This window comes from Lactuca serriola, chromosome 9 (assembly GCF_051521515.1).
Source record: "Lactuca serriola cultivar US96UC23 chromosome 9, Lser_US96UC23_V15, whole genome shotgun sequence".
NCBI lineage: Eukaryota > Viridiplantae > Streptophyta > Magnoliopsida > Asterales > Asteraceae > Lactuca > Lactuca serriola.
In genome coordinates, this window is record NC_136416.1 from 91,189,177 (window position 1) to 91,206,610 (window position 17,434).

The window sequence follows — 17,434 nt, forward strand, 5'->3', positions numbered from 1 at the left end:
CAAGTTTTCATTGAGGTTTTCTTCCATGTTTTTATACTCTTACTTGTTAGATACTACTGCTTCACTTCTACTTAGTTTAAACTCCTACTTGATAACGCTTTCACTTCGTGATGCGCTTATACTTGTTAACGCTTATACTTCACTTATACTTGATAACACTCCTACTTCACGATACGCTTATACTTCACGATTCGCTTATGCTTCACGATTCGCTTATGCTTCACGATACGCTTATACTTCACAATTCGCTTATGCTTCACGATTCGCTTATGCTTCACGATTCGCTTATACTTCACGATACGCTTCCACTTGTTAAACACTTAAACATAGTTAGATGTACGCATGTGCTTGTATAGATGCATATAAATAATGTTCGAAGGACTTAGGAAGGCTTGTTCGCCCTATTTCCTTTTCTTCGTTGAGATGTGGTCTGGTGGGATCGGATGTCCGTCCGAAGGTCGTTTGATCATTAGTTATATATTATGTATACAAGCATAGTCATATAGGTTTACATTAGTCAGTTCAGTTGTGAGTCTCTATCATTAGTCTAGTATTTTACATCAGATCTCACTACACGAGATACATCTTCAATACACGGCCTTCTCCGTTGTCAAGTTGGTAACCAGAGTCTCTAGTAGGGAGAGCGTACATTGTGTGTATAGATCTATACGGTATTGACACCCCCGCACCCTGACTGCTAGCTACAGTCCACGACTTTCCAAGCCAAGGGGTGACAAATGTCATATTCAAACTGACGCTTGCAGGGCGTCAAGTTCTCTAGTGTCTATCAGTATGGTTACGAGTATCCCGGGGTTACCTTATAATTCATGGCTTTAAGGTAACGGGTTTTATACACTGTACTCACTGTATTTACTGTGTTCACTGTATTCACTGTATTCACTGTTTTTAGACCCTGCTAGACGTATCATTCATTTGATACTAGCTGGGGTCTGTATTCACTGTTTTTAGACCTTGGTAGACGTATCATTCATTTGATACTGGATGGGGTCTGTATTCACTATTTTTAGACCCTACTAGATGTATCATTCATTTGATACTGGCTGGGGTCTGTATTCACTGTTTTTAGACCTTGCTAGACGTATCATTCATTTGATACTGGCTGGGGTCTGTATTCACTGTTTTTTGGACCTTGCTAGACGTATCATTCATTTGATACTGGCTGGGGTCTGTATTCACTGTTTTTAGACCTTACTAGACGTATCTTTCATTTGATACCGTCTAGGGTATGTGTCTCCTTTTTGTTAGACTGAGCTAGGCATACCGTTCATTCGGTACTCTCCTGGAGTCTATGATTTCTTTTTCCTTAGTCGGCAGTCTTCACTGCTGAGGCATATGTTATTTTCCCTGATATTCTCCTACTTTCTTTAAAAATCAAACACCGTATTTTGATAATGATAGTGTTTAAGGGAAAACTACTTTTTACCACATAACTCTGACCAGTCTTGGTAGAAGACTGCTTTTTTAATTAGAAAATATAGGATTTTCTGGAAAGGACTCTATTTCACTATATACTTGAAAACTACTACTTATATAAAGTTATTTATAATAAATGACACTAAATACTTATGAACTCACCAGCATTTGTAAAAATGCTGATACTCGCTTTTCAAATAACTTGTATTCTCATGTCAGCATTAGACAGGTACATTCCAGGAGCTTCTGTTGAAGACGGTTTTGTGCCAAGCTGCATTTATACTAGTTTCTGTATTACTTTGATGATTCTATACAATGTAAACTATGTAAAACTATTACTATTAATGCAATGGTTGTTGTACTTTGATTACTATACTACATATGTTGTGATACCTGACATGACGTCATCCACCCCAGAACGTTTCCGCCGTTCCGGTTTTGGGGTATGACACAAACACGAAGTCAATCCATTAGATTAGGAAATTAAATGTAGGAATTGAATGAAAATGATAATTGAATTCTTTCCAAACTTACAACTACAAAATTGGTTCCTTATTAATGTAAACCTTAAATTTAGGCTCTATTTCCATTTAAAATTGCTTTCCAAATACATTATATGTTGAAATCTCGGAAACTATTAATTTCAAATTTCAAAAGTTTTGGATATTTTTATGAACCAATACACTTTCAAGTATGATATCTTCTATTTTAAATTTAAATGAGCTTTCAATTGATTACCTGCTAATTTTCTTCATATTGACTTGTATATATATTTCAAACCTTTTTAATAGTCGATTTACACAAACATTATGTTATAATTTCCACGTAGAAACAAATCTCTAAATATTATTTAAAGAGAAAGTTTATTACATCATCTAAAAAAATCTCGATCGTTGATTGTCTTTTCTATATAGGTTTTACACCCTTAGATCAATTTGCTTACGTCAGCTTGATCAAACAAGAATTCAATCCGTTATATTAGGAAATTAAATGTAGGAATTGAATGAAAATGATATTGAATTCTTTCCAAACTTACAACTACAAAATTGGTTCCTTATTAATGTAAACCTTAAATTTAGGCTCTATTTCCATTCAAAATTGCTTTCCAAATAAATTATATGTTGAAATCTCGGAAACTATTAATTTTAAATTTCAAATGTTTCGGATATTTTTATGAACCAATACACTTTCAAGTATGATATCTTCTATTTTAAGTTTAAATGAAATTTCAATTGATTACCTTCTAATTTTCATCATATTGACTTGTATATATATTTCAAACCTTTTTAATAAGCGATTTACACAAACATTATGTCATAATTCCCACGTAAAAAACAAATGCAAAAAAACTTCAACCTTCCCATCAGTCTGATTAGTCGAATAAATGTATGTATTTCTTCCTTAAATCATTTTAATCTATAAGTTTGATATTGTTTTCAAAATTATATGTTTTTACTCATTCGTATGGTTCTTTGTTGAATACTTATAATTTGGATGTATAATGTTGTTTTTGAATTTTTTTTTTGATGTTGTGTTCGGTTCTTGGTTCCATCTTTTTAATCGGTAACTATGTTCCTATTTTCGAAAACAGTAAACTCAATGTTAAAATTGGATGTTATATATAATGAAATTATGATGTTACATATGTGTGTATACCTTTGTAAAAAATCAATAGACAAGACAAGAGATGGCATGACATAATATAACAGACGGGTTGTACAAAAGACATGAACGCCCTCGCCAGAAAGTTTTTTTATGTCTCCGGTAGTAACAAAATAAGAATAAGAAATATACCTTCTGAACAATTTATGTGAGCTTTAAAGTTAAATATAAGCATGATGTGAAAGATGAAAATAGGCTTCCGTATTCTTTTTTCAAAAAGAATCGGTACCATACATGGGTAGGTAAGAATGCACGGTATAACAGAAGTGTGCACTCAACTAAAGTCAGCATTTGACCGTGAAATACCAAAAACGCCCCTCAGAACCTTCTGAAAAAAAAATCAGGTATACTCCAGGACCAAAAATGTAATCTACTATAAACTTAAGTAATATATATATATATATATATATATATAAATTTTGTTGTTATGCTATATGTTTTTTAGTTTTGGTTCAAAGGCAAAATGGTGATTTAAAAAAAAAAAAACTAGTAGCTAGGCTGTTAACTTAGGCAATCATAAAAGTTTTATGAAACAGTGAAACAAGGTCCAAAAACTACAACCTGATTCTTTTAGGGACCAAAACCAAAAAAATCAACTAAACACAGGGATCAAATATGTAAATCACTAAAAATAAATGAAAAAACTTTTGTTTATACTGATCCCCCCACCCCCCCCCCCCCACTTATGCCCCTAATTTGCTCTTTGCTTTATAGTAAGGAATGTTCTTTACTACCACTTGATCATTTCTTGCACGTTCAGGATCCATTGATATAATCCGTGTTGTATTTAAAATTCAATAACAAAATTGTAATTAATTAATTTCTCATTGAAGTTAATAAATTATAAACTTATCTCACTTCCTGCTCATCCAAGTTTTCGTATTGGTATAGCATCACGAAGTTGATCATATCGCATATTTTTCTAAATAAGAAACACTAATATCAACAAAAGAAGCTATTTAATTTCGTAATAAAGTTGAATTAAAAAATAAGTAAATAAATATATAAGAAATAGAAGAACCTTGTATTATCACCATCTTTTATGTTTGACCTCATCACCATAGCTAAATCCTCCGATAATTTGAGGCATTGTGTTTAACCAAAATGCAACAATGCTTGGATCTTTCATGCTATCAATAATACGCTGAAACACAAAAGTAGATGTTTTGAAGTGAGATAATTGTTACAAGAGGAAAAGGGGTAGAATCGTAATTGGCATTTACCTCATAAGGGTTTTTGTTTTTTTTTTTCATTATGTTGTAAGCTTTGCATGGAGACTCGATAATTTGCAAAGTAAATAAAACTAAAGGGGTGTTTCTTTTTTCCTTCATTAAACTCTATAGTGAATGACTATATGGATAAAGTGTTCTATACATAAAGATTATAGATAAAGATGGAAAATAAAACACAATGGATTATGAGAAATCACAAAAAATAAGAACCAAACCTAGGAACCAACATCGAACAAAAACCCTACTTTCTTTACTTCAAAAAAAATCAACATACCTGCACATACTCAAAACCGTAGAAAGAATTTCACAAAAAAAAATGTTATTTCATAAAAAAAAAGGAGCCTGAAAAAAAAGATGGTGGTAAACCGAAGAAGGCATATCAAAATCAACAAAAAAATGAAGATATAAACATAAATGATCGACCTGATAAATGATTTCTTTCATATTATCCCTAAAATAAAAAAGAAGCCATCAATGGATCTTAAAATTTCGGTGATAGTGACAATAACTTAGATTAAGGAAAAAAAAAGGATATGATATTAGAGATGAAGTGGAGGGAGGTGATTAGCTTCATTGCAGATTTATTGGTTATAGTTTCTTTATATTAAATATTGTGGGGGGTTTTATGTGGTTCATTTTGAAAGAACATAAATAAATCGCTATTTTTTGAAATAAACAGTTATATTTCGCAATATAGCCATAAAATAACAATGTATTTTGAAAGTACATTGTTAAATGTTGGATTATACTTGTGTAGACCCATTTTCACGCATGGTTGGCTATATATAGTTGTTTTCCGTGTCACGAGTAAAAAATGTTTGAAGGTACTTATATGTGACAAACAAGGTTATTGAACTAATAAAACAAAAAATGTTGTCTATAAAGAGGTCCTTTAACGCTATATATATATATATATATATATATATATATATATATATATATATATATACCTATTTTAATGTAATTTCTACACATTTCAATAATACCAATAACCCTACTTTTTTTATAATTATTTTGTAATATCTATATAAATTTGCATTTTATTTATGTGTTCCCCGCGTTTAACGCGGGTTATAATCTAGTTATTTACTAAATTGTCTTTTTATTTTATTAAAAATATTCCATTAAATTTTCATTTATATCTTTAAGGAAATCTTCAATAAAACCTTAATATTTTAAGCAAGTTTATGGTTTAATCTTAACTTTTATTTTTTAAACAGAAAATCCCTAATTATCTTATATTTTGTCCAAATTAATGGAACAATCATTATTTTTTTTTTCTTATGACAAATTATTGTATAAAATTAAATAATCAAGACTTTTATATTCAAAAAACAAATGTTTGGATTAAACTATAAACTGACTTAGATTATAACTCGTGTTAAACGAATAAACAAACATAGAAATGTATCTAGATATTGTATAATAATTATTAAAAAACATTTTTATGGTTATTGGTATTATTGAAATGTATAGAAGATACATTGAAATCAATAAATATCAATAATCGTTGAACCTTTTTGTAGACAACATTTTTTATCTTATTAGTAGAACGACATTCTTTGTCGCATATAAGTACCTTCAAAATCATAAATAACTACATTAGTGTAATTTGACGAAAGATTGATGAGTAAAACATTAGGGACAAGACTTTTAGTTTTTTTTTTCTTTAAGAAAATGAATCGTCACTTGAATCTATCACTTCGTTTTAGTGTTAATGTTTCTTATAAAATTTAAATATTCATATATAGGCATATTGGTAAGTTTTAATATTTTATATGAAGAAAGTAATAATTATAATGATGTAACATTATCTAAGAAATAAATGTTTGAAATATTTTTGGAGGGAAAAAATCGTGATCATAAAAAGAATTTTTACAAAAAAAAATTATAAATTTAGATTGGGTGAGATTATGGATGAAATTACGTGACAAATATTATTTTGGAAGGAATTGTATTTTGTAAGGTATAATACTATGAAAAAATTCGAAATATGTATATTTGTTGTATAAATTTATAAATTTTATTTTTACTATATAAAGATAAAACAAAATAGGCTGGTATGTTATACAAAAAAAAAGTAATCGCTTTGTTTTTATTGTTAATGTTGCTTATATATATATATATATATATATATATATATATATATATATATATATATATTGGTAAGTTCTATTATTTTATATGAGCAAAATAATAATTATAATTGGACACCATTATCTAAAAATAAATGCATGAAATATTTTTAGAGGGAAAATCGGGATCATTAAAAACATTTATATATGGGAAGTGCAAATTTATATTGGGTGAAGTTATGGATGAAATTAATGATGATTAAATTGGTAGCTTACAATTGAATCCGAATTTACAAAGTTTAAATTTGATAAAAGAAATATGTAAGTTATCAAAATAAATTTTTTTATGGATATAAGAAAAATACAAATTTGAATTTGATAAAGAAACACGTAAGAAATAAATGTTTGAAATATCTTTGGAGGGAAAAATCGGGACCATTAAAAAAAATAATATAAGGAAAATACATTTTTAAATTGATGAAATTATAGATGAAAATAATGACGATTAAATTTCTAGGTTTGTAATCCGATTTTAGAAAGTTTGAATTTGATTAAGGAAACGTGTAAGTCGTCAAAATATAAATTCTTAAATGCGGTGGAAAATATAAAAAAAAGTACATATTAAATTATAAAAAGCCGACACAGTAAAAAAATAAGTTAAAGCAATATAAAAAATATATATCATAATAAATAGAAATAATTTTGTCACATGTTATTTTCTCGTTCATTTTGCCGCCTGATAATTTTTGGTATTTTTGAATTAATTATTTTTCACTTGTCGTTATTCTAATTTTCAATTATTTAAAAAAGTTACTTAATTATATTGTTATATAATCATAAACATGTTATTCTATTTTTCAATTATTTAAAAAAGTTACTTAATTATATTGTTATATAATCATAAACATTCTAGTTAAACGATCCTTCTATAATAAGGTTATTTAATTTAAACCAATATTGACAACCAATATACTTTTTTTTCACTGCATTAAATATTGATAACTATTTTATTTATTTTGATAAAATCATAAAGTATAATTTACCGAATGTTAAATGTTATATGGATTTAATTTTAGTATTAAATATTGACAACTATTTCATTTATTCAAATTAAGTCCTTGGGTTTTCCATGACCGAGATATAACCTTTCAAAGACAGAGATAAATTAGGAAAAATGCTGAAATAAGAGTTTTGGCTTTTTAAATTAAAAAAAAAACACATACATACATTGTTATTAACTGAATATGTTAAAAACAAAATAGAAATTGCAACGATCTTAAATCACTCAATGAGAAGCTTTTAGTTCATAATTCTTTCTTCTTGACTCTTTTATCATAGATCTTAAAAATAATCAGAGAATCTATATTGAGAACGAGGCTTAAAAAATTAGTGAAATCGGGAGTGAAGTTTCGAAAATTAGAATTGGGACCGGGTCTAGGGACAAAAATCAAAAGGTATTGTTCATATTTTTTATCTATCTAACTCATTTATGATGTTCTTTAGAAGTAGATTATTTTTTTTTTCTGATTCCCTTTTCCTCGAATTTAGAAGATTAAAGCAACAATATGTCCACCTTCAATCTAGCTTTGCGACTTACATGTTTCTGATTTCAAATTGTCTTCAAGCGTCAAAATCAGTTGTTATTATACATTTTTTATATCCATTTGTACATTTCTGATATTGTTTAGTAGAAAATTAGTTATTTTTTTCATTCTTTATGATCCCTATTTTCTAAAACTCATAAGCATTGAAACAACAATCTATTGACTTTCAATCCATGTTGGAAGTTTAAAGGTATCTGATTTCAGATTTTTTTGAAGCGTCCAAATTTAGAAGGTAACTTATTCATTTCTAATTTTTTTAATTAGAAGAAAATCATAGTTTCTTTCTGATTGTGTAATATAACATTTTGATTTGATTTATGTTTTTTTTACTATTATTTGTAAATGATAGAGGTCTGCTACTTGAGTTTTAAGAGAATGATGATTGCTGTCACAGCCCCGACCGATTACAGACACACCCGGGTTGTGCGCCGATGTCGTGGCTCATAGATATTGATTACGTTAAACAATACACAAAAATATATAACATAAATATCACTTATATTATGGAATAAATATTACATCAAATTATGTTTTTATAGTACCATGAATTTAAATACAAATGGTGCATTGACAATTAGGAATAGCAATAAACGACAATAATAATAATAATAATAATAATAATAATAATAACAACAACAACAACAACAACATCAACATCAACATCAACGCTTCTAGTGATCCCATAGATCTTTCCCCTAATGATAAGCTCTTAATCAAAGTCTTGCATGGCCACCACATACGCTGGCGTACGTTGTTAGAGGCGTAATTCTGGGTCAATGTGGAGTATGCTGGGCGTACAACTGGGTACACCCGGCCCGTATACTCAGTCAGTTGGGTTTAAGATTTTGGGCTTCGAATTTTGGGCCACCTTTTGGGCTTGAATGATTGGGCCCTTATTGGACTATCTGAGTATAAGTGTGTTGAGCTAAGTGAAGAGTTAGACCTTAGGATAAGGCCCAAGAAGGATTTTGGGCACAGTTTGGAAAATTAGGCCAATTATGGGCCTTAAGTGATTATTTATTTTTGAGCGTTTTTGAATTGAGATTTGGGTCTGGGTCTTAGCCCAACTATGGAAAGGTTAAAGTGGCCATTTACCCTAAGTATGGATTATCAGTCAAGGATTGTAATCCAATTATTAATTGGATGTTTATTTTGTTGTGATAGCGTGGGGGTTTTAGTGAGCCAGCAACCGGAGACTTTTAGTGTGATTTGACAGTGTGATGTGAGTTGTCCACACTATAATTGCAGGTCGAAGGCACCAATGTTGGCCCATTGGATTGATATCGTGTTATGCATGGTATTGTATTGTTATGATCTATTAGATCGGTATCTTGGTAGATAGGATGTCCCTATGCCTAGTGATTTGTAGATCTGTTTGACTGGCTGTAGATTATTATATGATTATCTGTTATATGTGCACATGTTTGATTGGTGGCTGAGGCTTCTCTGCTTTGTGCATAAGCCAATAGGATGGGGCATTCCAACTCGATTGTTGATTGGGCCTGAGGGTATTCCATCTCGAGGATGATTGGACCCATAGTATGTTGGCATTCCAACCTGATGATTGAGGGGCCTAGGGGTATTCCAACCCGATGGTTGATTGGACCCATAGTATGTTGGCATTCTAATCTGGGGTATTCCATCCCGAGGATGACTGGACTCTATGATTGACTGGGTCAAGGGTATTCCAACCCGATGGTTGATTGGGCCCATAATATGTTGTTTCTATATGTGTTATTGTTTGTGTGTCGGTACTTTGGGGGAGTTCACTAAGCTTTGGGCTTACAATTTTGGATTATGTTTCAGGTACCTCAAGGGATCGCGGGAAGGCGAAGGCGTGATTGTGCACCCTCCTCATATTGTTTTTGTGATTTTGGGCAAACTCTGATATTAGACATGTTTTGGAAACTATTTTGTAAACAATGATGATTTTTGGGTTGTTTAAAAAAGTTTAAATTTCTCATGAATTTTACGGTTGTTACAAGGTAGGGGTGGTTATGTGGTGTTCGATCGAGACAAGAAGGAAGGAAATCGTCCGGTGATGGTAAATCTGTCGAGGAAGTTGAAGTTATTGCAACCGGTGATCCTCTGGTCTCATTGTCCTTGTCGTCGAAAGCAAATCGAGGAATATAGGAGGAAGCAGAGGCGGAAATTGGTGGCTATTGTCGACAACAGGGGTGGCAAGGGGGCTGCTCCGGCAGCTCCTCTTGCTTCTTCTTTCCCGACAAAACGCGAAGGAAATGGGTGTTTGGGTGTGGCTTCTCCGTGTGCTCCGGTCAACAGGAAGAAGAGGTGCAAGAGCTTGTTGCCTCTTTGATCTCGCCGGAAAAAGAAAACAACCACCACCAGTGGTGTGTTTCTTGATAGCAAGGAAAAATAAAAGAAAAAGAAAGAGAAAGGAAGGATTGTATATTTCATGATAGCAAGGAAAAATAAAAGAAAAAGAAAGAGAAATGAAGGATTGTATAGAGAACTATTATTATTATTATTATTATTATTATTATTATTATTATTATTTTATTATTATTATCTATCACTAGAAGATAAAATAGTTATTTTGCATCAGTCATCCCATTAAGTCAGATATACAATCAAACAACATGGTTTTTTACTCGGTCCGAATTTATTACTCGGATATTTCCAGTCGTTACATTCTCAGTTAACAACTATCAAACATGAGCTATCAAACATGAGCTAAGTTAATTCATGGATTTTGTGTTAGTCAACATTCAAGACCTTGTTAAAATACGAGATATCATATCAGTATTTGTAACAAGAACCTTCTTCACCATCATGATGATTTCTACATCATCTATTTTCATACTCATTTCTCGTTTTATAAACAAGAAAATATCATCTTTGTGCCTTTCTACAAGTAATTTTACATGCCAACATTTTCTATTAATTTTGGAAGTCACGGGAAACCATTAACAGAAAATCCTCCATCCACAAGAATCGTTTGGCCACTGATGTAAGAAGCAGTAGGCATACAAAGGAACGCCACCATTGATGACACTTCATTCGCTTCAGCAATGCGTTTCAAAGGTGTTTTTGATACCAATGTATTTATAAACTCATCATGATTATTAAACAACTACACAACACAAAATAAATTCTTACGATAGGATCAAAAAATGTCAATAAATATAACAATTAAAAAGAAGGCTAGGATTGAGTTATATTACACGTTCCACAAGTGGGGTCCGTAGATAGATGTGTAATTAACATGAACAGAACCTGCAACAGAGGAAATGAACACAATGCTTCCAAATCCAGAAGCTTTTAAAAGAGGATGTGAAAGTTGAGAGATATGGTAACAAGATTCCAAATTGGTAGCCATGATCAGGGAATACTCTTCTGCAGTATATTCCAAACTAGGCTTCACTATGTTGGTCCCAACGTTGTTTATCTATGGTTTTGGAAGTTTGTATAATCATTTGTAAGAATATATACAAATTAGTAACACAAGAATAAATGTGTTTGTTTCAATATATGATCAAACATGATGTATGCAAGAATTCCACGATTTTTTCTAGAAGCTGTTCGCGTTGAGGACGAGAAGCTGCATCACAGACGGATCCGGTGACTGTGAAGCCCTTGGAAGACCATTCTTGTAAGCGGTGGTTGAGCTCAGCCTCGTTGCGAGAGCAGGTGTGTACTGCCGCCCCTAACTCCGCCAGTTCCTCCACCACAGCGTAGCCGATCCCATGTGTACCACCTGTAACGAGAGCCGTCATTCCGGCGAGAGACCATCTGGAGTTTCTAGTTTCTGAACCGCTCTCCGCCGCCGCCGCCGTCGTCATTTTAACAGATTGTTTTGAAATATTGCAGTGGAATATCGATATGTTCGACAAGATGACTGATTTCACTCCTTCCGATTTGTTACAAGCGGATCAGCGTAGTTGCTGTATGGTCCAGATTTTTCCCACTCAATGGACGCCTTTTTTTTTTCCGTGCCTATCACGTATCTTTTTACGTATTTTATTTGAACTTTTTGCATTGCTGTCGTAGGGACCTAAGTAGGGCTCGTTTTTTGGGTAGGACCATAGAATGATAGAATGGGTTGGTTCTAGGGACCATCGGAACCGGATATCCGTTTTTGGAATCGGAACCGCCTCGGAACTGCTGGTTTTGGAACATGAACCGTTTAAGGTTCCGGTTCCTAAACTTATGGAACCGCCTTAAGTGGTTCCAGTTCCGGTTCTCGTATTTTCGGAACCGCTACCCGTTGGGTACCCGCCGGAACCGGTTTATATATATATATATATATATATATATATATATATATATATATATATGTGTGTGTGTGTGTGTGTGTGTGTGTGTGTTACTTAGATCGGTTTAGAATATATTGGTCCGATTTTGTCCGTCTTATTTGGATCGAACTAAATTGCGGTTTTGTCGATAAAAGTTAACAAAGTTAATGTGACCGGGTTATCCGCTCCTGGAACCGGAATCGCCGGTTCCAGGACTGGTTCCAAACATTTAAGAACTGCCTAGAGCGGTTCCGGTTTCGGTTCTAACTTTCTAGGAACCGCCGGTTCCGGTTCTGGTTCCAGTTCTCGCCAAATGAGGAAGGTATCCGCCTATGCTCATCCCTAGTTGGTTCGATCTTATCCTACCTTTCATTGATTTTTTTATTTAATTATATATTTATTTTTGTAAATGAAACTTTTTTTACCACTTTATATCTTTACGTTTTTTTAATTTAATGTTTATCATTTTGTATTGTAACTTATGTTTAATATTTTGAAGTTTTTATATCGTTTGAACAAAAAATTGAATGTTTGAATTTTTTTTCATGTTTTAAAATTATAAATTAAAATTATGTTCTATTTTGTGGGATCTTGGGATCTCGATCCCGACTTTACAATTCTGATATTACAAACCCAAAAACGATCATACGTATGATCCCGATCTTGACAACCTTGCAAATTGTCTATTTGTTTTATTAAAAAATATTCCATTAAACTCTTTTTTTTATATATAATTAACCATAATCTTATTTTTATACATATCGACTACTGAATTCTTTTATTCTAATTTTATTAAAAAAATGACTATGCTTGGTATCAAAACTTGAAACCTCAACCAAGGGAAGTGCCAATTGTACCACTAAGCCAATATGCCCACCAGGCCAATATTCGTTTTCAATTTTTAATCTTCTTTAATATGATATTCCACTCGTACCAAAATTATTATCCACACACGAAAAATATACATATTACGAAAACATTAATTACCACTAATTTTATTAAATAAAATGACAATTGTACAATTTTCTTTAATTTAATTACATCTTTTTGTTACATTTAATTTAATGATAGGTTAACAAATAATTGAGGGTATTTTAGTAAATGTGATATGTGTTTTTAAAAATATACTATTATTTTGGAATAAACCAAAAAGGAAACATGAACTATTAATATGGGACGGATGAAGTATATTGTTAGAAGATCTGTTAAACGTTATAGGAAAAATAATAATAACGGAGACAAGAATCGAACGGACGTGGGTCTCTTTATAATTAGGACCGGTCCAAGCCGATTTCAAACTCCGGACAAATAAAAAAGATATGGCTTTTACGTTAAAAAAAGTAGTGAAGGAAAGTGCATGTTTTTTTTGTTTTGTTTTTCTTGAATGGGGCCTTCTGATAAATTTATCCTTAAATCGTTTTTGTAATTTTAGTTGTTTGGTTTTTTTGTTTTTGATTTTTCCTTTTTCTAGTACCAGATACATATTTATTAAGCAAAATGTTATTATTTTAAACTTATAAAACAATTAGAAAAAAAATAAGTAAAGGAAATGAAATCACTTGGCTTTTAACCGTTGTCTAGGACCCAACAACAGTGATTTCAAAACTTGTGATGTTGAAGTTTCAAGTTTCAACAAGAATTTCAAAAAGAAAATGCTTAAATTAGTTTTTTTTTTTTTATCAAAAAACTAACATGAAAGAATTAAAGAACAATAACGAAATCTTACAATTTATACGAATCATAAATTTGAATCAACAATTCTGCTTGAAATCATATTAACACGAATACAAGATTGATAGGATGCGTGAATTAAGATTATCACAATCGGTGTATTGAGAAATATTGAAATCGGAAATCAGACTAACACGAATACAAGATTGATAGGATGCGTGAATTAAGATTATCATAATCGATGTATTGAGAAATATTGAAATCAGAAATCAGAACATCAAAATTCAAATCGAAAATAAAAAATCAGAAGGATGTGTGAAAAACCGTAATCGATTTATTGTGATTTGTGAATCGATTTTTTATTAAGGGTTTAAAAAACCATAATTAATATCCATATAGTCATTCTATCGATGGTAGTGAGAGGCCAAATGATATTATTATTTTAGAAGAATTATATGTCTCTTAGTCATCCATACTAATTTTTGTTTTGGCTCTATGTTTTTTCCTTCCTCCGCTCAGCCGCTATACACAATATTTTAAAGTTTTTTTTTTCCATTACTAACATAATAAGATATATAAAAATGAGAACCTACAAATGTTTCTATAATTCGAAGTATAAATATATTACTCTTTAGCCCAAGAAAAATAGGAAAAATAAATTGAATTATCTGTAAATCGTAAAAATGAGTACGCCAAAACACACACACACACACACACACACACATATATATATATATATATATATATATATATAGTACAAGTCATCCCGATCACAAAAATATAACTTTCGTAGAAATTTTACTCTGTATGAATTAGATATGATTTTTATAAGATATAAAAGTAAGTTGCGTACAAGGAATGTGTGACATAAGAAGCTACAAAGAAAATGGTTGACCTTTAGCTAAAGTGACCAAAAGGAGAATCATAGTACTCTTTAAGATAATAATTTTGAGAAAAAAAAGAATGTCAATAACAGAGTTCGTACGAGAGAGTTATGATTTTAGCAAAATGATTTAATTCTATAAAAATATGGATGAAAAAATAAAGTAAGAATTAGTTGTTAGGGTCTAAAGGAAATTTTTAGATCTCGTCGAGAGTTTTCTGGGGATATAAAGAACGTCAAAAACGGAGTTCGTATGAAGAAGTTACAGAATTTACAAAATCTGTGTTTTGTTAATTATTCTGTTAGGTGTGGAAATTGAATCGGAGTATATATATGACTTCTTCCTCTTGAAGGCTCTTCAAGACTCGACCGATGCCTGATCCATCCTTACTTGATGCTCTATCTGTGTGTAGCATCTAGGTTTCCTCAGGCCTTGTCTTATCTTGCAAGCCGGTGGGAGTTTAGCTTTAAGGTGGATGTTGTACGTCTTTTGGTATTTATGTCAAGAAGTTGTTGTTGGTTCAAGGAAAATATTCAATATCATGTTCCCCCACCTTAATTACTTATTTAGCTCGCCTTCCCGGTTTAGGCTTGAGGAGTATTTTCTTAATGGGTTGACTCTTCAGTACCTCGAGATTCTTTGTGATTGTTTCCTTGCGACTCGAATTTGCATTTCCAAGACAAAAGAATACACAAGCAGAAAGTTAGAGTTTTCCATAATTTCTTGGTATGTCAACTTTGACCATTTTTTCTACAAATCCGTTTATTTTTTTTTTTATTTTTTTTTTTTTTTTTTCAAATTGACCTTCTTTCTTCCATGCATAAATTTTGTGTTTTGTTACTAAAGAAACCAGGTAGAAAGTGCAAAATTTGGCAACGGGTTGATGAAGAGCATGCTAGACTGAACCACGTATGACAATCATTAATGAAGTGTTCAAGATGGATAAAAAAGAGGAGCAACTATGCAAAGTTCATTTTCATGTTACTTTTTGTGTCTCTTTCCAACAAGTATTAAATTTGATAGTTTAATATCTTGATAAATTTTGATTATATGTTGTTGAAAATAAAACATTGAAACGCTATCTCTCTCTCTCTCTTCGGCATGAGGATTTTCATTTGAAACGCTAAATGACAGCTGAAACCCTGAAAACTAGAAGGGTGGCGACTAAAACCCTAAATACAAGCACACACGAAACCCTAGTGACGCACCATCTTCGATATGTTTTGTCATCCATCATTTCGTCTTCGGATCTGACAATGATTTTAGGGGTGATGAAATGATTCAAGTTTAGGTTTAGGTTTCATAGTAGAAAGTGATTCAGGTGGTGGTGAAGGGAATTAAAACACTGATAAGGGCTTCAGATCGACGGTGAGAGGGATAATCGGAAAAAGACAACTGTGGCGGTGCTCTTTCAGATCTTCACAGGGCTGCTAGGTAGCTGCTGAAGGCCATCAGACGGAGATATATTGACGGTGGCCATGAGCGGCGATGACATGGATTAGATATCCAAAAAACCCCCACATTGGAAACATTCATGGAGTCGATTTTCAAAAACTCACCCCTCGTTATTTTTCAGAAATTTTCAAAAACATCCATGAAGTCGATTTCCTGGGTTTTCATCATTGCTTTATGGGTTTTTGAGAGGCGATGTTGGAATCATGGAGATTAGATCCAAAAACATCAGAATCTGGTATACACAAACCCATCTTGATTAAGAAGGAAGATATGAAGAAGATGAACTGTTCTTGGGTAAAAGGAATAAAAATATGGGGGAATACGGTGGAGAGAGAGAGTATTTTACTTTTGTTTCATTTTTTATTGTTTTTTAGTTGTTGTAATAAAAGAAAAATGGAAAATAAAATAATAAAGGGCAAATCCGTCATTATAAAAAAGTTGATAGAAAATTGGACCAAACTCGCAACAAAACGAAACTATTGGACCATTCTTGCAAGCCAAACCCATTTTGGACCAAAGTTGCTAGTTTTGACATACCTTAGGGACCATTCTTGCAATTTTGTCTATAATTTAGAAAAAAAAAATTTAGGCCCACCTAATCGCACCTCACCTCCTATATCAAACTCCTCTTCTATGTTTCTATCAAGTCACTAAATATTCGTCAAATAGTGTGTTTGACACAAAACGTTTGAAAGTGTTTGGAGCTTATAGCTTCTAACAATTGATAAAACATTTCATTTTAAACAAAAAAAAATTTTGACACTATAAGTTTTTAGAATTTAGTTTAAATAAAACATTTCAAATCTAAAAGTTGCCTCATATAGCGTTTAACAAAAAACTATCAGTTAGTTTTGCAAAACAAGTTTCCAACTCTCTCTCTCTCTCTCTCTCTCTCTCTCTCTCTCTCTCTCTCTAGAAACACAAACACCTCTCCTCTACCTACCCCACCCCTTGCTAAAATCGAACCATAACCCAGACCACCATTGCCGTTTTTTCGATCAACATATGTTTTACGTGTGTTGTTCACTAATCACCCCATTCTTTCACAACTGGATCCATATCTTAGGTATGTATATCGGTCATTTCAGTTAATTATTCCAACGAAAAAAAAGTAACAACCAGCCAAACTTCAAATAATTCATTTCATTTGATTGTTCCAAC

At 31.8% G+C, this 17,434-nt stretch overlaps 1 pseudogene; it reads right to left on the bottom strand.

Annotated features, from left to right (window-relative positions):
* Window positions 1-10,802: 10,802 nt before the first annotated feature.
* LOC145075932 (senescence-associated protein 13 pseudogene) lies at window positions 10,803-11,908 on the bottom strand (annotated as a pseudogene).
* Between the last annotated feature and the right edge of the window lie 5,526 nt (window positions 11,909-17,434).